The sequence below is a fragment of the Microcaecilia unicolor genome, chromosome 1 (genome assembly GCF_901765095.1).
Source record: "Microcaecilia unicolor chromosome 1, aMicUni1.1, whole genome shotgun sequence".
In the NCBI taxonomy this organism is placed as follows: domain Eukaryota; kingdom Metazoa; phylum Chordata; class Amphibia; order Gymnophiona; family Siphonopidae; genus Microcaecilia; species Microcaecilia unicolor.
In genome coordinates, this window is record NC_044031.1 from 599057699 (window position 1) to 599080299 (window position 22601).

Below are 22601 nucleotides of genomic sequence, written 5' to 3' on the forward strand. Positions count from 1 at the left end.
CCCTCCCTAGAGTCACTGGGGGGAGGGAATTGGTTGGTATTGGAGGTATGAGAAGTCCAGTCTTAAAAAGCCCATACCTTAGTAATCCCCATTGCTGCAAATCGATTTGTTGGTTCATTTGCATGCAATTTCCTTCATGGGGGGAGAGGGGAAGCCAGTCGATCACCTGAGCATGTGCAGATCAGCCAATTGCTAAGCATGGCTGCTGTGAGTATGCTTAGAGCGGCTTTCATACATGCAAAGAAGCTGCATGTATGAAAGCTGTGTAAAACCTTTTTTTTTCTTTGAAAACTGCAAGGCCAAAGCAGTGCACAGCATCGGGACGTGAGAACTGTTGTGCTGCAAACAGACAAGGCAGGAAATCACTCGCAGGCTCCAGTTGCTATCAGAAGTACCTGCCTGCCTGTTAATCACAGCACATTTAGCTAACACCAGAATAGCTAAATGTGCTGGAATGGCTCAAGCAGGGAGCTCTGGGGGTGGAGTGGGGGATTTGTAGCTGCGTGTATGAGAGCCATGAAAAATGTTTTTTTTTCTTTGAAAACTGCTGAGATTCCACCATGGCTGAAGCAGCAGGGCATGAGAACTATTCTATTAGGGGGACACAGAGCAACAGGTCATTAAACAGAAATGTCGTGCTGTAGACAGATGGAAGGCAGGAAATCACTCTGTACCAGGCATTTTTATCCCTCCGGGTTCCCACACTTCACTACCTTCCCTGATCCATCACGTCTCCTCTCTCCCCTAGGGTCCTTCTCCTCCTGCAGGAATAGCAAAGGTGGCTGTGGAGTACTTCCAATATGAATAACTGTCAGAACCGACAGCTCCAGATCTCCCACTAAACTTTCAGTGCTGAAGGTAGGGGCTGCTTCTGTGCATCGGGTCGGAAATTGACTGTGCGTCACTTTGCATGCACCTTTGTATAGTAATTAGCTCATTATAAGAGCTTTGCATTCCATTTTTGTTAGCTGCTACCATGATAGGAAAATAGCTCAGAGGGACCTTTTGTGCATGTCTCATTTTACTCCTTGCTCGCTAAACCAGCTAAAACTGGTATAAACACCACGTTGCTGGCTTGTTAGGTTTAGTGCATCTGGGCCTCAGTTAGCACACAGCAATGTAACTGCACTAACTGATTTGCACTGTCATGCCCACTCTTATTGCCCCCCAGACATGACCCCTCCAAGAAAACTTCAGAAAAATTATTTAGCACATTGTTTGTGTCCTGTGGTAAGCCCTTTAAAGCTGTGATAAGCACACACTTTAGCTTCTCAAAGCTCAGTATAAAGAGCTCTTAGGGGTCCTTTTACTAAAGTGTGCTAATGGATTTATCGTAAGCTAATCAGCGCGTGCTAAATGCTAAGAAGCCCATAGGTATAAAATGGGCTTCTTAACATTTAGTGCATGCTAACCATTAGCGTGTTCTAAATCCATTAGCACACCTTAATAAAAGGACCTCTGAGTGTCTTTTTATGTCATACCTATATTTGTTTAGTTAGTTAGTTATTAGGATTTACCACCTAGTTAAAGGAATTCACTCAAGGAGGTGTATAGCAAGAATAAGTCAAAAATATGCAATAGACAATTACAGCAGTAAAAACTTTCAAGTAGCAATACAAAGTATTGCATTTACATAGAGTAATAGGAGTAAGAAAATAAGAGAACTAATTTAAAGAAAGTTGCACATGAGGTCAGAATGGTGCTTGAAATTATATAATTAAGGTAGGAATGGATAAACATATCCAACTATAGTATGTACAGCCAGTGTTACTCCTTGTGTCTGTGTGACTAACGTTACTGCTTCCATTAAAGGCCTAGGTGAAGAGCCAAGATTTAACCTGCTTCCTGAAATAGAGATAGTCTTGTGTTAAGTGAAGCCTTTCAGGAAGTGTATTCCAGAGTGTGGGGGCTATCCTGGAGAAGGCTCGCTGGTGGGTATCACATCGTGTGATGTCCTTTGGAGAGGGTGTGGTTAGAGATACTTCTTGGGAGGACCTTAGTGACCTTGGAGATGTGCAGAAGGAGATCCTGTTCTTCAAGTACTCTGGGCCATTTCATTTAAGGGTCTCGAAGATCAGACATAGAGTTTTAAATTTAGCCCTGTATTGTACTGGTAGGCAGTGAAGGTTTTGTAAAAATGATGTGATGTGGTCCACCTCTTTCACATTCAGTATTGGAAAATTATAACAGAAGCAAAGAGGACCTACACAAAGCCATTATCAGGTTTCAAGAATTCTCAAGAAAATTACTAGTATTACCAATAAATTAACACATCCATTCTAGGCGTATCCCATTGTAGATCATTTAATTCATGTTGACATTTATCCTCATCTCAACTTGCTATATCTCCAGTCTAGGCAACAGATCATCTGTTTAATCAGAAAAGACCCCTTTGGTAAATTCATTGCATTTATTTTTGGCTTGGTAATTTTAAACAATTTCCAGCTATCGTAATCTAAGCTGACCTTTATCTAGGCTATGCAGCACAGACTGAGACTTAAATAATCATATTACCTTTTGTGAATGAAATTTCTAAAGTAGAAAATCTAGTTCACGTCTTTCGACCCAAACAAAATCTAATATATATTCCTCCGGCCATCTGGCTGATTTGCACTGATTAAGTGGGCTCCAAACTCTTGACAGAAAAATAGAGAGTGCGGAGGAAGAAGTCATAGTTAACCTCATATCACTTTTTGATTATCATTGGGCCAGTGTGTGATTAGCAATGAACTGCATGATAGCTTTTCTTAATAGATGCCGTTTTGATCTCCAGCATCCTTATTATGCAGATCAGCACTGTGGGTTCTTTGTTTGTTTATATTCCAGTGAAATTCAAGAATATTTTGGCAGAGATAGCATATCTTCTAGCAGTCATATGCTGTTGATTAATCATACATAATGGGAGGACAGCATATGGGGTAAAGTAATTTCATACCAATCACTACCTATTATTTAAGATCACTTTGACATGTTGCACTGTCTGTCCCATCTTAGACCTTGGAGCTAGTGAGAGAGAAAACATTTTTTTTTCCTTTTCGCACCATGAATCTGGAATAGCATAATATAAATATTAGCACATAAGTTGATTTCTTAGTCAAAGGAGCCACAGGGGGTTTCTTAAAAAAATAAAGAGCGAGAGAGAGAAATGAAAATGTTTGAGAACATCCTGATCATGTACCTGTGCATTGCATGTTAATAAATTGCAACAAAGAGCGGATCCCAAACACTGAAAGAGCCATTTATTTCTAGCAACTTCCTGAGAGATGAGCAGAAGCAACAATGTATAACCCATATACTGTTCCTACTCGTGATGAGTTTTACAGGCATCTCTTTGTTAGGGTGATAATTTGTCTATGGTACATTAGGTTCAGATGAGCAAGTCCTGATTGCTCAGCATCAGCTTCAAAGCTTTTCATAATGAGAAAGTTTCAGAATCCTTTGAAGAGGGATTTGAAAAAGATGTGAATGACTCACCCATTCTTTTTGACCTAAAATCCAATAGTCATTCTAATCTGAATAGAGGAATCTGATTTTCCACTAAGGATCATTCCTTTCTGCCTCCCTAAATCAATTTAAATCTTCTCAGAAAAGAAAGCTATCTTTTGATACTGATGGCATTTTGATTTGGGGATTGTCACCTAAATAATCAACTTGCTTAGGATTCAGTGAGAGGGTGGCGTGAGCTCATGGCCTAATGATTAGAGTAATGGAGCAGGTTACAGATGGCCTTAGTTTCACCTTCTGACAATCACTGTGGCCTTGAACAAGTCAATTGTCTCATGCATTCTTTTAGATGTTAAGGTTTACAGAGTACAGACTCTATGCACCTGTATGGAATTTAATGTAATATAACCTGGTTTAAGATTTAAAAATAGTTTATAAAAGGTAAAGTATGGGTTAATAAAGGAGGTAAAAAACAAATAATTCTTTCTAGTTTAAAGCAGAAACATTGACAATGTTTGTAAGACTCCTGTTTGATAGCACAAACAGAATCACTTCATATTTACAGCCTTGTGAATTAAGGAAATATTGATATTGCTGAAAAGATTGTTTTGCATTTTTACTAAATATATTAAAGCAAAAAAGAATGCAACCAAATAATATAGTTTACAATTAATGGTACACACTAAAATCTAGTTCAGGTCCCACCAAATAGGCAGCAAAACTCAACTGAGGTGTAACTACTCTGTTTTCAAGCAAAGTTAAACTCTGTGGGAAAAAAGGTTCGCAAATCACGGCCAATCCAGGAGCCTAACACCAACCCTGAGAAGAGCAGTGCAGATCATTAGCCTCATCCTTAGAATTCTTGATTAAGTGGACAAAATGAAACTAAATTTAAACCATAAATTTAAATTTTCTCATCCAGGTTCACACTGAATTGTGGTCCGCACAGTCAAAACTAAGAAATTATTTCACACTTTTAGCAAGTTCTTCTTCCAAATTTGGTGAGAAGTCAACAATTACACCTAAGCAGCCAGCACTGAAAAAACTCAAACATGAAATTGCTGATCTGCTGTAGTGATATGTAATCTGTCGTTAAAATTGTCCGTGGTACCTGAAGACTAGAAGATGGCCAATGTAATGCTGATTTGTAAAAAGGGTTCCCGAGGTTATCCGGGAAATTACTGACCGGTAAGCATGACTTCAGTGCTGGATAAAATAGTGGAAACTATTATAAAGAATAACATTACGGAACATATAGACAAACATGGTAGTAGTAGTAGTAGTAGTAGAGTCAGCATGGGTTCACTCAAGGGAAGTCTTGCCTCACCAATTTGATTTTGAAGGCATGAATAACCATGTGGATAAAGGTGAACCAGTTGATGTAGGGTTTCTGGATTTTCAGAAAGCTTTTGACAAAGTTTCTCATGAGAGACTACAGAGAAAATTAAAAAGTCATAGGATAGGAGGCAATGCCCTTCTGTGGATTAGAAATTGGTTATTGGACAGAAAACAGAGGGTAGGGTTAAATGTCCATTTTTCCCTGTGGAGAAGGGTGAATAGTGGAGTACTGCAGGGATCTGTACTGGAAATCAAAATGATGAGTGAGGTGATTAAATTTCCAAATTACACAAAAACTATTCAAAGTTGTCAAAACGCACGTGGATTGTGAAAAATTGCAATAAGACTGATCATGCAAATGGCAGATGAAACTAAATGTGGACAAATGCAAAGTGATGCACATTGGGAAAAACAACCTGAATCATAGTTACCTGATGCTAGGGTCCACCTTAGGAGTCAGCACTCAAGAAAAAGATCTAGGTGTCATTGTAAACAATACGCTGATATATTTTGCCCAGTGTGAGGCAGAGGCCAAAAAAGCAAAGAGAATGCTAGGAATCATTAGGAAAGGGATGCAAAATAAGATCAAGGCCCTGTTTACTAAGGTGGACTACCATTTTTAAAGCACGCTAAAAATTAATGTGTGCTAAATGCTAGATCACCCATATATTCCTATGGGCATCTCTAGCGATAGTGCGAGCTAGTTTTTAGCGTGCGCTAAAAACACTAGTGAGTCTATAGCATGGCTTAGTAAACAGGGCCCCAAGATTATTATAATGCCTCTATATCTCACCATGGTGCAACCTCACTTTGAGTATTGGGTTCAGTTCTGGTTGTCATATCTTAAAAGAGATATAGTGTTATTAGAAAAAGGTTCAAAATAGAGCGACCAAAATCATAAAGGGGATGGAACTCCTCTCGTACGAGAAAAGGCTAAAGAGGTTAGGGCTCTTCAGCTTAGAAAAGAGATGGCTGAGGGGTGATATGATTGAGGTCTACAAAATCCTGAGTGGTATAGAATGGGTAAAAGTGAATCAATTTTTAAAAAGTACAAAGATTAAGGAATACTCAATGAAATTACATGGAAATATTTTTAAGACAAATAGGAGAAAATATTTTTTTCACTCAATGAACAGTTAAGCTCTGGAACTAATTGCCAGATGATATAGTAACAGCGGTTAGCATATCTGGGTTTAAAAAAAGGTTTAGACAAATTCCTGGAGGAAAAGTCCGTATTAAGTTCATGAGATGGAAATGGGGGAAGCCACTGCTTGCCCCAGGATTGGTAGCATGGAATGTTGCTACTAATTGGGTTTTTGCCAGGTACTTGGGACTTGGATTGGCCACTGTTGAAAACAGGATACTGGGCTAGATGGGCCATTGGTCTGACCCAGTATGGCTATTCTTATGTTCTTATGTTTCAACCAGGAGTCCACATCAAACTTACATTATCCACACCAGTTTTTCCTAATTTAAAAATAAATATACTAGTGAATGTTAGACATTTTTCATATAAAAAAATAATCAACATTTACCCAAAAACCTCTAATTTCCCTCATAAAAAATAAAGCTATGTCACTATAGGTCCACTATCAATGGGAGCCACAAACAAGAACACCGAAGCCCAATTTCCAGTTCAAAGCCCAACCACATAAATTTTTTAAGGACCCAGACCACCCTGACTCACCACTTAGGGATCCCTAAAGATCTCAACAACAAAGAGGAATTTTTAAAAACAATCCCTAGGACCCAAGCATCATGCAACCAAAACTCACATTTTCAAATTAAAATAATTAAATTCCCTGGCCACGAGACCCCTTTCCCCAAGTCTTCTCTGGATTGCCCCTGGGCTTCTTCTGGGCAGCAGTGATCAACCACGATTTACCGTGGAACTCCATCGATCCACCTCAAAAAGTTAGGCCTGGCTTCATTTGAGGCCTATTCATAGCTCCGATGCGCACTTCACATGTACCAGAGCTCCTGCAACCAGGCCCCAGACAAGCTACTTTCTTGTCTCCTCCCTATTGCCAGCTGTCATTTCCCAGCCCATGGCGGTGCAGCCAATTGCACCTGCTACGGCTGGAACTCTGATGGCCCCTGGAGCCACCCTGGACCCAAGAAAGAGTCCTCCACTGACCACCAATGCTGAATATAGGTCTCTGATGACCTGGAAGCCCCCACATATTTTTTAAATATTAATTTTAAGCCCTGGTTACAGATGCTTCATTTCATCATATACAAGGTGCATTTTGGGATAATTAAATGAAAATAAGAAAAAGTAGTGACAGCGTATAAACCATAGAAGACAGTCCCCCTCCTAGGTTTATCTACCAATGATCAGACACATGAAAGTGGTGAGAGGAACAGACAAACAGAATGGAGATTGCTGTAGTAATCATTATTCCAGCCATATATACTAGATAAGTGACGTATGCAAAAAATAATAATAATAAATAAAAATCAGATTGAGGGTAATTCTATAAAGGGAAGCTTTTTTTTTTTACTCCCCAAGAATGCTTCTATCTGAAGTTCATTCCAGGCATGCCGAGAGACATAGCCATGCCCGGGGTAGAACCGGACCACCGTAAGCCCCCCCCCCCACTTGCACCACCGCTCCCACCTGCCCCTTACCCTTCTGTGTTTGCCTTCAAAAGGGGGCCTAGGCCCAGCTCTGGCAAACTACTTCCTACTTCCTGCTTCCTGCTTCCACGTCTGTCCTCTCCTGCTCCTGTCCGTGCCGGGAGTCAGGACCCGAATGATTGCATTAATATGATGTCAAACTAATGCAATCATCTGGGTCCTGGGTGGCATGTAGGAGCAGGGGAGGACAGACCCAGAAGCAGGCAGAAGAAGCAGCTTTCCTGTGCCGCCCCCCCCCCCCCCTTGGAGTCTGGGCCCATGGAATTTTCTCCTCTGCCCCCCTCTCGGCAGCCCTGGCTCATGGATAGTAGGTGTCAATTTTTCTTTATAGAAGATTAAAGTAAGAGGTCAAATACACCCTATATCAGTGGTTTCTAAACCTGGTCCTGGAGGCACCCCAGCCAGTCAGGTTTTCAAGATATCCACATTGAATATTCATGAGAGAGATTTGTATGCAGTGGAGGCAGCACGTGCAAATCTCTCTAATGAATATTCATTGTGGATATCCTGAAAACTGACTGGCTGGGGTGCCTCCAGGACCAGGTTTGGGAACCACTGTCCTATATTTTAGGTATGAGCACTTACACCAGCCATAGATCTGGTGCAAATGCTAGTATCTAGATTGTTAAAGAACACTTGTACATTATAGTATTTTAAAATCTACATATGTAAATCAGTGCACCACCTGTACTCTATCCAAACTCAGCCTATGTGAACGCCCACCGGCAAAATATCTGCTATCAGAATAGCGCTGAGCCAGGAACTGATCATTTACATTCGTAAGTGTTCACATATGCACATAAGTGTTCACAGGTGCATATAGATGACTTGAATGCTGGTATTTGCATGCATTCTTGCCACCTAAATCTAGGCAGTTCCTTATAGTATTACTCCTTTATGACTTATTTCAAACATCTCTATAAAGGGTTTCTGTGAAGAAACAGTGTGTTTTAAGCCTGTAAAATATATTGGATATTATCCTGCATTGATTATGTTCTGACGTGTATTCTCCTATTTGGCCAATGTGGTGTTTTTTGCTGTAAAGCTGTTACAGAGTACTGAGTGTTTTTTTTTTTGTTTGACACAAACAGGAAGCAAGAATCAGTATATATTTGAAATTGTGTTGACTGGGCTCTGATTGGCCCAGGAGCTCACCTCATTTGGACTTTACTGGTTTTGAGTTCAATTTCAGCCTGGGAGAAGAGAGAGAGAGCTCTTTGCTGAAGCCCTGTAAAAAAAAAAACAACAGTTTTATTTGATAACTGGTGAACACCTATATATGTCCTGATGTTCCTAGGTACTTTCTAGGAAGTATGCAAATGTTTAGTTAGTGTTATAATTGATCCATTTTCAGTTACTTGTTACTGTTTGCTAATTGCAAATTTTTTGTCCACTTTTCCAAGTTCTGAGAATAAACACGTTTGTTTCTTTGTTCTGCCTGTCTGGACTGATAAAAGAATCCTGGTGGTTTGTATGTTGGGTCTGTGAGTGCTTTCTGGGAACTGTGGTATCATTGGAAGTGTGGCTTTAGTAACCGAGAAATCACTGGGGATAATTTGAGAGTGGGAGACTCACCCAGAGGCAGTTGTAACCTAGTCAATGGGAGGAGGGTGCTAGTGTATAGCATGAGCAGCAGGTGCAGGCAGACCTGAGTTTTACTGGGGATAAACCCTCTAAGTGGCCACAAGATAACCCCAGGTGGGTGGCTAGGTGTTTTGTGACAGACCTTTGTCTTTTTTTTGGTGATAGCATGGTGGAATTGTCAGGCTCAGTGTGTGGTGTGAGGGTCACTATCCACTCACTGAGTGGTTCAGAGTCTTTTTGTATCTGTAGCCTCCAGACACAGAGCACAGTGAACAAGTACAGCAGTAACAGGGTCCCTTTCCTGTTAAGTTTTTTTTTTTTTGTAGTGTTAGGAGATTAGCAGCATGCTGATGGCAATTGGAAACAGCTAGCAGACACTGGAGATGCCTGTCTTAACACAAGAGCAACCAAATAACCTAAGCATGGAGGAGCTGCAGAACCGGCCTGCACAGAGTTCTCCTGAGGGGAGACCAGACTCCTTGTGGACAACAGCCCATGTGTTGGCAGCCACACCAGCTGAAATATGGCAGATCTACATGATAGAGCAATAGTGGCTAGACCAGCTGTGGCGTGAGGACTGGGAATGTGAATTCCAGCAGCAGTGTGAGAAGTATGAGTGGGAATTACAGCTGCAGAAAATGAAGTTGGAGATGGAAATGGCTCACATCCAAAGCTCCAGCCCAACCCTTGTGCCAAGGCCGAAGGCAGGATCGGACCCAACTTGTTTTCGCAGTTTGATGATACCAGAGGTGACATAGATGGATATCTAACTGCCTTTGAAAAAATGTGCTGCCTCAATGAGATTCTTCAGAAAGACTCACGTGCGCTATCTAGGAGGAAAACTCACTGGTAGTGCACTTGAGTCATTCCAAGGACTATACATGGAGACGTGCTCCCAGTTTGAGGATGTGTGCAAAGCTTTGTTATGCTATTACTGCTGAGACCTACAGATTAAAGTTCCAGAATTTGCAAAAGAGGGTAGATAATACTGCGAATTTGTGATCCAGTTAAGATACCAGCATTAGCAGTGGCTCAGTGGAGCTGAAGTTAAGACCCTGGAGGACTGCCAAAACCTGATGGTCCTGGAGCAGTTTGTGCAGCGTTGTCATCCAGAGGTGAGGGAACATGTCCAAGATCACCAGCTCCATACTCCAGAAAAAGCAGCTGAGTTGGCTAACATCTCTATGGCTAACCATCCCTGGTTGGCAAACAGAAGCCGTCCATACCCACAGCAGCCAGTACCTAAGGACAGCCAGTGCTCTAATTCAAATATTCCTGCAAACACAGAGACTGTCAGCAGACCCTCCAGTGTTCCCCAAAACCCTAAAGATTTTAGGCATAAACATCCTTGTTACCAGTGTGGGCACACAGGACATTTCAAAGCAGATTGCCCACAAAATCCCAAGCCTGCACTAAAGGTCATTCCAGTTCCTGCACCTAAACTGGCGGCTTTCGTGGGTGATAAATTGGAAGTTCAAATTAAAATAACATAAATTACAATGACAACTTTAAAAAAAAAAACAGTAGTTTTTTCGTACCTGAGAATGCATGGGTAATTTTTGAGGGGACAAGTTGCTTTGTTTATTGATGCAAAACCTGCAAAGTTTGCACCAGTGTGGGTACTTGAATTATCATTGATCCAGAGCACTGAATGATTTATTTAACATCATGTAATTGAGACAGTGCAAAATGACTCCTGGGTAAGGTTTTCTTTTTACGGTTCCATATCCTTTGTTGTAGTAAGAATAACTAAAATGTAATTAGAGGCAGAAACATTAGCACTCCAATTACTATTTAACTTTAGTAGCAATGGACTTTAAATGGTCATGAATAGATATTTAATGTAAGACTAATAAGACAGTTATTGTATGTTAATTAAGTACCAATTGAGTGTTCATGCATATTTAATAAGATTGAGCTATATCAGGGACACATATGGTTACAGTGCAAATATATTAATTGATAGCAGCCTCTGAATTTACGTTGTCATTAAAAATTAAGTTGACTACAAAGGACATTGTCGGTCCTACAGGATAACCTCTTATTGATTGTTTTAAACCTTAAAGAAATGATATGGAAGGATGCTGAGCAGAGGAATGGCAAAATGCTAGTGAATGTGTGGATCCTGAGCATTTGATCTTAGTTACAGTTGTCAATTACTGCAAGAGGTGAATCAGTTCAAGCTATCAACCCTGTAGAGTATTGCAAGACAGGTGGAGTTTTGTTCTCTGATCCTTCAGCTGCATAGACAGTTTGCCTTGAGAATTAGCTACTGCAAAACCTGTTTGTGCACAATGTGTTTTGCCCCTTCGATTTGTACAAGTCAAAATTGTATGAATACAGCTGAAAATGTAAAAATAAACCTGTTTACTCCTTTGACCTAACAGCATCACAAAGAATACTTTAAAAAAATAGGTTAAAGGTCCACACAATATGGAAGCATTTTTAATTTGCAGCAGAAGAGAAAATTTAAATCAGACCAGTTATTCAGGTAAAAGTATCCACTGGTGCAAACAACTTTGAAAAATGTCCGTTTACATGGTTAAATAGCAGTTTGTACACGTGGGGGTCCTTTTACTAAGATGTGGCAAAATCTGGGCTTTGCACATGCTAATATGGGACTTCCCCACAAGCTAAGCCCAGATTTACCATGGCAGTAGATAAAGTATTATTGTTTTGTAGGCTGTGTGCTAATTTTTCCATTAGCACGCAGGACTTGCAAAACAATATCGCGGGAGCACTTATCACTTCCATTTTGGAAGGTGCTAAGTCCTTCCACATTAAGGGGACCTTTTACGAAGCTGCAGCAAAAGGAGGCCTGTGACGGCATTGGTGTGTGTTTTTGACGTGTCCTGAGTCCCCCTTTTACTGCTACGGGTAAAAGGCAGGTCTTTCTTTTTTTAAAGAAATGGTCATGCGGCAAATGAAGCACTTGCTGCAGGCCCAGGGAACACTGACCATCACCCACTGAGGTGGCGGTAAGAGCTCCCGCGCTAACCCAGTATTTTTGTAGTACCGGAAATGGCGCATGCTGGGGTGGAAACTAACACCGGGCTGCTACGGTAGCCTGAGGGTTCTTCTGTTTTAGCAAGCGGTAAGCCTGCGTTGGTCTTACCGTAACTTTGTAAAAGACGCCCTTAGTCCACGTTATCCAGTTAACGAACGTGAATCAGAATGTGCTAGCTGGATAACACTCCTATGACTATTTCCCACCCACAGCACACATGTAATTAGCACATATTTCATAAGATTTTGTTTATGGTCCTCCCTGTTCTCTGTCCAGAATTGTACATGACACAGACTACAAATATTTTAAATAAATATATAAATAAACTACCACAAAACATTTTAATGCATTTTGCAGTAGGCCTTTTTTTCCCACATTAATCCTCACTGTTTGCAAAGCTGCGCAGCAATGCTGACACAGGTTATTCAAAGTGAATAGGCAGAGTTAGCATTACCGCACTGGCAGCCGATAGAATGATTTTGTAAACAGGGGGATAAGTACGCATTAGCACTAAGGGCCAGATTGAGGTGGTGGTAACCGCTCCCACGGTAACCTTGGTGGTAACCAGGCAGCACACAGTGATGTCCGATTACTACCGAGTTATACCGCTGTGCTAATCGTTTCCAGCAGTTTCTTCCCCTAGAAATGGCATGCGTTTGACACAGAACTACCACCGGCATCTGTTGGGCTGGCGGTAGTCCCAGAATAGCGAGCAGTAAGCCTGCGTTGGGCTTACCGTTGCTCTGTAAAAGGGCCCCATAATATAGGGATAATTATGGCAGCATTGATTACTGAAGTACATAGTGCAGTCGATAGTGATGGGGTCGCATTGGCTGTTTCCCTGGGTCTCAATGCTGCCTTTGATTTGGTAGATCATCAACTACTTTTGGAAAGAATGGTTTCTATAGGTATGAGAGACCATCTGTAGAACTGGTTTGCATCCTTTCTTTCTGGTCGATCTTTTTCTGTAAGGGCATCCTCTTCTAGTTCCCCAAATTACACACTGATATGTGTGGAGTTTCTCAGGGCTCTCTGTTGTCACCTTTAGAGGGACATTTTTGATATGAAGTCTAAATCTAACTTTGGATGTTTTGCTGAAAACATCCAAAAATCAAGTGGTTAACATGGCCATTTTCACACATGAAAAATGTCTCTTTTAGTTTCAAATTTCCTAGATGATTTTAGATGTTTTGTGCTCAGTGAATTTTTCTTTTGTGACTATTAAAAAAAAATATATCCAAGGGAAAAATGCACAAAAACAAGCACGTAAAAGGTCCCAGGTACATATCTCACCTTTAACTTTACTAGGCGTGGCCTAGTGGTTAGGGTGGTGGACTTTGGTCCTGAGGAACTGAGTTCGATTCCTGGCACAGGTAGCTCCTTGTGACTCTGGGCAAGTCACTTGACCCTCCCTTGCCTGCTGCATTGAGCCTGCCATGAGTGGGAAAGCACAGGGTACAAATGTAACAAAAATAAATATACAGTGGTGGAAATAAGTATTTGATCCCTTGCTCATTTTGTAAGTTTGCCCACTGACAAAGACATGAGCAGCCCATAATTGAAGGGTAGGTTATTGGTAACAGTGAGAGATAGCACATCACAAATTAAATCCGGAAAATCACATTGTGGAAAGTATATGAATTTATTTGCATTCTGCAGAGGGAAATAAGTATTTAATCCCTCTGGCAAACAAGACCTAATACTTGGTGGCAAAACCCTTGTTGGCAAGCACAGCGGTCAGACGTCTTCTGTAGTTGATGATGAGGTTTGCACACGTCAGGAGGAATTTTGGTCCACTCCTCTTTGCAGATCATCTCTAAATCATTAAGAGTTCTGGGCTGTCGCTTGGCAACTCGCAGCTTCAGCTCCCTCCATAAGTTTTCAATGGGATTAAGGTCTGGTGACTGGCTAGGCCACTCCATGACCCTAATGTGCTTCTTCCTGAGCCACTCCTTTGTTGCCTTGGCTGTATGTTTTGGGTCATTGTCGTGCTGGAAGACCCAGCCACGACCCATTTTTAAGGCACTGGCGGAGGGAAGGAGGTTGTCACTCAGAATTGTACGGTACATGGCCCCATCCATTCTCCCATTGATGCGGTGAAGTAGTCCTGTGCCCTTAGCAGAGAAACACCCCCAAAACATAACATTTCCACCTCCATGCTTGACAGTGGGGACGGTGTTCTTTGGGTCATAGGCAGCATTTCTCTTCCTCCAAACACGGCGAGTTGAGTTCATGCCAAAGAGCTCAATTTTTGTCTCATCTGACCACAGCACCTTCTCCCAATCACTCTCGGCATCATCCAGGTGTTCACTGGCAAACTTCAGACGGGCCGTCACATGTACCTTCCGGAGCAGGGGGACCTTGCGGGCACTGCAGGATTGCAATCCGTTATGTCGTAATGTGTTACCAATGGTTTTCGTGGTGACAGTGGTCCCAGCTGCCTTGAGATCATTGACAAGTTCCCCCCTTGTAGTTGTAGGCTGATTTCTAACCTTCCTCATGATCAAGGATACCCCACGAGGTGAGATTTTGCGTGGAGCCCCAGATCTTTGTCGATTGACAGTCATTTTGTACTTCTTCCATTTTCTTACTATGGCACCAACAGTTGTCTCCTTCTCGCCCAGCGTCTTACTGATGGTTTTGTAGCCCATTCCAGCCTTGTGCAGGTGTATGATCTTGTCCCTGACATCCTTAGACAGCTCCTTGCTCTTGGCCATTTTGTAGAGGTTAGAGTCTGACTGATTCACTGAGTCTGTGGACAGGTGTCTTTCATACAGGTGACCATTGCCGACAGCTGTCTGTCATGCAGGTAACGAGTTGATTTGGAGCATCTACCTGGTCTGTAGGGGCCAGATCTCTTACTGGTTGGTGGGGGATCAAATACTTATTTCCCTCTGCAGAATGCAAATAAATTCATATACTTTCCACAATGTGATTTTCCGGATTTAATTTGTGATGTGCTATCTCTCACCAATAACCTACCCTTCAATTATGGGCTGCTCATGTCTTTGTCAGTGGGCAAACTTACAAAATCAGCAAGGGATCAAATACTTATTTCCACCACTGTATTGTATGGTGAGTTCTCAAAAACCCACCAAATCCCTACTGTACCCAGATATAGATGACATCTGCAGGCATAAGGATTATTATAGTGATGTACAGTAGGCTTTTGACCATAGTGGATTTGTTCAAGTATTTGGGAATAGTGATCAACTATCATTCTTCTTATTTACATTATGGGCCCGATATTCAACCAGTGGCTGACTGCTGTTAGATTGCCCCAATCTCAATCCCCCCCCCCCATTTTGATCACCCCATACAAGACCCATCCCTCTTCACAAGACCCCCCCCCCCCCCCCCCATAATGGATTCCTCCATCCCCATTATTCTCTGATAGTCTAGGAGGTCTCTGGGCAGGAACAATCTCCAGTCGCTCCTGTCCTTCTGGTGCCATTCTTCAAAATGGTGCCCCTAGAGGTTTTCTTGCACTACTACTGCTGGGGGGCATGTTTTCTTTTATATGGAACATCATCCTTAGCTCAGTTTTCATTGACCTAATTGCAGAAGGATAGTTTTCAAAGGATAGCCATAAATGTGTTAAATTAGTCCAATAAAATATGCCACCTACTACTGGTTTGATATTTATTTCTACCAACAGAGACAGAAATGGGTCATATCTATGTGCAAAAGATCTACTATGACACAAGATAAGAGCGTTCAAATTTAACATAGGTCACATCTGACTTTTTATTCTTAATGATACAGAATCATACAGGTTTGTGGATAACAGCTCTGAATAAGGTTATAGTATTTTTCTAGCAGTGGTTATAAAGGACCAGTATTTTTTTTTCACTGGGTAGAGCCTTGCATTAGCTTTTGTGATGGAGCTGATAAATAATTATGTTTTGTGGCATCTTAGTATATTAATTACAGATATATTACATAGACAAGACCAGCCTCGCACAGGTGTTTTGGACATATGGCAAGTGCTACAGTGCTAATTTGGGGAGCCTTTGAGCATATTGGTAACCACTGAAAGGAAAAGATTGATAGGGAGAACATCTGCTTACAAGAATTCTGTTCACATCTGTTCATGCCACTGGCTCCCTCTGAGTCTTCAAGTTAATTTTATTATCTTGATATTGGTATTTAAAGTTCTCAGAGGGTTGGCTCCACAATACTTGTTGTCCCAAAATCAAAAATATTGTCCTTTATGATTGCATCGTTCCAGTCAGAACTTGATTCTTATTGTATATGCAGTCCATGGCCTGATACTGATTTCTCCCTACAATGAGACACTAATGGGGAAAGCTCCTGTGATATGGAATGGATTTGCTCAAGTAGTTAAAACTGGATACCTATAATGAGGCTCATTTTCAAAGCACTTAGACTCACAAAGTTCCATATGTTACTGCAACTTTGTAAGCCTAAGTGCTTTGAAAATATGCCTCAACCTTGGAACTAATTTTGGAATTCAAAGAATAACAAAGAGAAAGTATTTATTGAGGATAGCTGGGTATATTGCATTGCTAATTTGTTACCCTTGCTGATGCTTTTGGACCATTTAAATCAACTTTTCATAAGGCATTAACCTCCAAATTCTACATATAGTGCTCAAACTTATGCATGCAAATTTAGGGGCATGCCCAATTTGCATGTACCATTTAATGTATAAATGAGGTTATTAGAATTAATAATTGGTTGCTAACAACTACTGGTGCTAATCAGCAACAATTAGAATTTAGGAAGACACATGTGGAAAATCCAAAAGGGCCATGGCCATGGGAGGGACATGGGAGGATCATGGGCATTCCTAGAATTTGTGTATAGTGTTATAGAATATGGTAATCTGCACCTAATTTAGGCAAAATGATAAAGGGGATGGAACTCCTCCCATATGAGGAAAGGCTAAAAGGTTAGGGCTCTTCAGCTTGGAAAAGAGACTGCTGAGGGGAGATATGATTGAACTCTACAAAATCTTGAGTGGTGTAGAATGGGTAGACATTGAAAAAGCATAAAGACCAGGAAACACTTAATGAAATTATATAGAAATACTTTTAAAACATATAGGAGGTAATATTTTTTCACTCAAATAATAGCTAAACCCTGGAACTCACTGCCGGGGGATGTGGTAACAGCGGTTAGTGTATCTGGGTTTAAAAAAGGTTTGGACAAGTTCCTGGAAGAAAAGTCCGTAGTCTGTTATTAAGATGATATGGGGGAAGCCACTGCTTGCCCCGGGATTGGTAGCATGGAATATTGCTACTATTTGGGTTTTTCCCAGGTACTTGTGACCTGGATTGGCCACTGTTGGAAGCAGGATACTGGGCTAGATGGACCATAGGTCTGACCCAGTATAGCTATTCTTATGTTCTTAAATTGTAGAATACTATATGTATATGCAGATAGGAAGGGTGAAGCATTTTCAGAAACACATACAGTAGATGTATATGTGTTCCCTGCCACTTGCATTAATATTCCGTAAAAAAAAGTAGACATCTGTTAGACACCATATCCAGCTCCCTCTAAAAGGGTGCCTTCTATAAAGTAGATGCTATCATTTACATACCAGTTATGTGCATAAATATTTATTATTCTAGAATAATGTACATGCCAGATATGTGTCAAAGTGTTATTCAATAATGCATGTATCTCTGATGACATGTAATTTTCAGGTTGATATATGCATGGAAGGAGTTTGGACAGGGCACAAAGTTACATATTAATGGGCATTTTAGATAAAATGTCTAAGTCCATTTTTGGATGTTTTGCTAAAAATATCCAAAAAGTGAGTGGTGAACAAAACCATTTTCGAACCTGTAAAACATCTATCTTTTTGATTCGAAAATCGTCTTTTTCTAGACATTTCCCCCAGATTCTATATAAGGCACAACAAGTAGTGTGCTTTAAATTGGGTGCACTTTATTAGAGTAATGAGTCAATCAGTGATGATAATTGATCGATAAAAACCAATTATTATCACTAATTGGCAATACTTGGAATTTACCTGCACTTTTTTTTAGGTGTATTCTAAAAAGAAGAGTACATAAATCCTAATGCATGTAGCTGAAAAGGGGACATTGCCATAGAAGGAGTGTGAGCGTGTTGAGGACACTAGTCAAATTTACACATGCTGTAATAGAATTCAGAGGAACGTGCCTACATTTAGGAGCGAGTATTTACACCAGGTTACCAGTGGCAAAAATGGCAGAGGTTCTCGCTGGGTGAAAGAGCTGCCAGTTAAGTGACATATAACCTATACTAGAGCTCATTACTGGATCACAGAAAGCATGGATAAAATAGCTGTATAAAGAATTTTTTTACCCTTTTATATAATATTGAGTATAAAAGTAAACGAAAAAAAGAAAAGAAAAAGCTTGGTGGATCAACGACAATTTGCACCACACTGCTTTTGGAGAAAAAAAAATGTTTTATAGCAGTGTGAGTCGCAGGACATCCTGATGATCCCCCTTTAGAAAATGTAAAACTACTCAAAGCGATATATAGCAAAGTATGAAGCAAACATTGCAGATAATGGCAAGCAACTTCACTGGATTTGGAATGTTTACTGCTTGATTTTTACTATTAAATTTGCACGTAATCAGTAACACATGGTGTTTGGGACAGTGTTATCAGGATATATTTTATGTACAGTCCCCACACATAATAATTGAAAGTGGTCTCTGGAATTGGATCACGCCTAAATGTAAGCACGTTATCCTTTAGGTGTGGTTTATAGAATAGCGCTAAGTGCTTTTTTCTGGACGCTTCTAGATTTTAGATGCCATTTACAGAATCTGGCCCTTTGTGCACAATGCGTTTTTCTTTTGGGACCATTTTGGAAAACAAAACGTCCAAGAGAAAAACGCCCAAAAAACAGCCATTGAAATGTCTAGTTGCCATCATTTTTAGTAGACTGACTGTACAGATATCCTAGTAGAGCAGTGAGGCAGCCTAAGGGGCACTGCAGTGGACTTCACATATAAGGTCCCAGGAATACATCTCACCATAAACCTCTTATATTGTATGGTGAGCCCTCCAGGAGGAGAAAAATACCTGCTATACACCACTACAATAGCTCTCAAGCTTGTAGATGTCACCTATATAGTGTTTTTTAAGGGGGGAGGGACTTACACACTCCACTACATGTACCATTTAGAGTGGGATATGAGCCTGAGTCCCCTTCTCTTCAGCCCACTGTACTGACCACTAGGCTCCTCCTGGGACCTGCTTGCTGCTCTAATGGCTATCATATCTGAAGCTGTCATAGAGCCTGGTATGCACTATCACTGTCACATATTAGGGGTCTGGGAGGGGGTAGTAACCACTGGGGAAGTAAGGGGTGTATTGCTTTAATTCTTTCAGTGGTCATTTAGGGCACTTTTTGGTCACTTAGTCATGACTGAAACAGATCTAGCCAAAAACATCTTAATTTTTGTCCTAGACATTTTCATTTTGTTCCATTATTGTAGAAAAATATCTACCGGTTGGTGCCACCATATCTCACCCAAAACATGATCCCAACATACCCCCTTCCCCGAAGGACTGGAGAAGGTGGATGTGGTCCCTCTGTACAAGAGCGGAAGTAAGGAGGAAGTTGGAAATTACAGACCTGTGATGAGTAAACTAATGGAAACACTTCCAAAGCAGAGGATTGCAAGGTTTCTTGAATCAAATGGACTGCAGGACCCGAGGCAGCATGGTTTCACTAAAGGCAGGCCTGGTCAGACAAATCTAATTGATTTCTTTGACTGGGTGACCAAACAGTTGGACATGGGAGGTGTGCTAGATGTGATATACTTGGAATTTAGCAAAGCCTTTGACAAGGATCTGAACAGGTACCTGATAAACTGAGTGCCCTAAGTATGGGACCTAAAGTGACTGACTGGGTTAAAACCTGATTAAATGGAAGGAGACAGAGGGTAGTGGTATATGATTTTTGCTCCAAGGAAAAGGATGTTATCAGTGGTGTGCCATAGGGATCGGTCCTTGGACTGACTCTTTTTAACATCCTTGTGAGTGATATTGCACAAGGACTATCTGGTAAGGTTTGTCTCTTTGTGGATGATATGGAACTCTGTAATAGGGTGGACACCCCAGAGAGTGTGGATAGTGTAAGGAGAGATCTTGCAAAACATTAAGAATGGTCCTGTAATTGGCAACTAAGATTTAATGCTAAGAAATGCAGGGTCATGCACTTGGGTTACAAAACTTCAAGGGAATGGTATAGTGTAGGGGATGAAGTACTTCAATGCATGAAAGAAGAGCAGGACTTCAGGGTGATCGTATTTGATAATCTTAAGGTGGCCAAACAGGTAGAAAAGGTGACGGTCAAAGTCAGAATGATACTTGAGTCCATAGGGAGAGGAATGACCTGCAGGAAAAAAGGGGTGATAGTGCCCTTGAATAAATCTCTGGTGAGATCCCATTTAGAATACTGTGTGTAATTCTGGAGACCACACCTTCAAAAAGAAATAAACAGGATGGTGTCGCTCCAGAGGGCGACTACAAAATTAGTCAGTGGTCTTTGTCATAAATTGTATGGGAAAAAAACATCGAAGGAACACACCTCTCACGAGCGAACAATAGTAAGACGCAAAACAGTAGGGGTGGACCAGTACACTGTGAGTTTCAAGAGGATTGCTGTTTGTAGTTACCTTAGTAATTATACTGCTGTGGTTTCTTTCTTTGTATTTTTAATTCATTACTACAGCACCCCAGGAGTAGCGTTTGTGCTGCTATATAGTTTATTGTAACTCCTGAAGCAGGTGGCATTCCTCCTCCTACTACTACTACTACTTAACATTTCTAAAGCGCTACTAGGATTACGCAGTGCTGTAGAAATTAACATAGAGGGACGGTCCCTGCTCAAATAGCTTACAATCTCAGAGACAAGTGAACGGTCAGTCCGATAGGGGCGGTCAAATTGGGGCATTCTGGATTTACTGAACGGTAAGAGTTAGGTGCCGAATGCAGCATTGAAGAGGTGGGTTTTAAGCAAAGACTTGAAGATGGGTAGGGAGGGGGCTTGGTGTAAGGGCTCATGAAGGTTGTTCCAAGCATAGTGTGAAGTGAGGCAGAATGAGCGGAGCCTGGAGTTGGCGGTGGTGGAGAAGGGTACTGAGAGGAGGGATTTATCCTGTGAACGGAGGTTACGGGCGGGAACGTAAGGGGAGATGAGGGTAGAAAGGTAGTGAGGGACAGCAGACTGAGTGCATTTGTAGGTAAGGAGAAGCTTGAATTGAATGCGGTATCTGATTGGAAGCCAGTGAAGTGACCTGAGGAGAGGGGTGATATGAGTATATCGGTTCTGGCGGAATATGAGATGTGCAGCAGAGTTCTGAACAGATTGAAGGGGGGATAGATGGCTAAGTGGGAGGCTGGTGAGGAGTAAGTTGCAGTAGTCAAGGCGAAAGGTAATGAGAGCGTGGACGAGAGTTCGGGTGGTGTGTTCAGAGAGGAAAGGGCGAATTTTGCTGATGTTAAAGAGGAAGAAGTGGCAGGTCTTGGCTATCTGCTGGATATGCGCAGAGAAGGAGAGGGAGGAGTCAAAGATGACTCCGAGGTTGCGGGCAGATGAGACGGGATGGATGAGGGTGTTATCAACTGAGATAGAAAGTGGAGGAAGAGGAGACATGGGTTTTGGTGGAAAGACGATGAGCTCGGTCTTGGACATGTTCAGTTTCAGGTGGCGGTTGGACATCCAGGCAGCAATGTCGGATAAGCAGGCTGATACCTTTGCCTGGGTCTCTGCGGTGATGTCTGGTGTGGAGAGATATAGCTGGGTGTCATCAGCATAGAGATGATACTGGAAACCATGAGATGAGATCAGGGAGCCCAGGGAAGAGGTGTAGATTGAGAAGAGAAGGGGTCCAAGGACAGATCCCTGGGGAACACCAACAGATAGGGGGATAGGGGTGGAGGAAGATCCATGAGAGTGAACTCTGAAGGTGCGGTGGGAGAGATAGGAGGAGAACCAGGAGAGGACAGAGCCCTGGAACCCAAATGAGGACAGTGTGGCAAGAAGTAAGTCATGATTGACAGTGTCAAAAGCGGCGGATAGATCAAGGAGGATGAAGATGGAGTAGTGGCCTCTGGATTTGGCAAGGAACAGGTCATTACAGACTTTAGAGAGTGCTCTTTCTGTCGAGTGAAGAGGGCGAAAGCCGGATTGAAGTGGATCGAGGATGGCATGAGAGGAGAGAAAATCAAGGCAGCGGCTGTGAACGGCATGCTCAAGTATTTTGGAGAGGAAGGGTAGGAGGGAGATGGGGCGGTAGTTGGAGGGACAGGTAGGGTCTAGTGATGGCTTTTTGAGGAGAGGTGTGACTACGGCGTGCTTGAAAGTGTCAGGGACAGTTGCAGTGGAGAGAGAGAGGTTGAGGATATGACAGATGGAGGGGGTGACAGTATGAGAGATGATGTTAAGTAAGTTGGTGGGGATGGGATCAGAAGAGCAGGTGGTGCATTTCGAGGCGAAAAGAAGGCGAGTGGTTTCCTCCTCGGTGATGACAGGAAAGGAGGAGAAAAAGGCCTGGGTTAGTTGGTTGAGGGAGAGGGTTGAAGGGTGAAGAAGAGATGGCTTGGT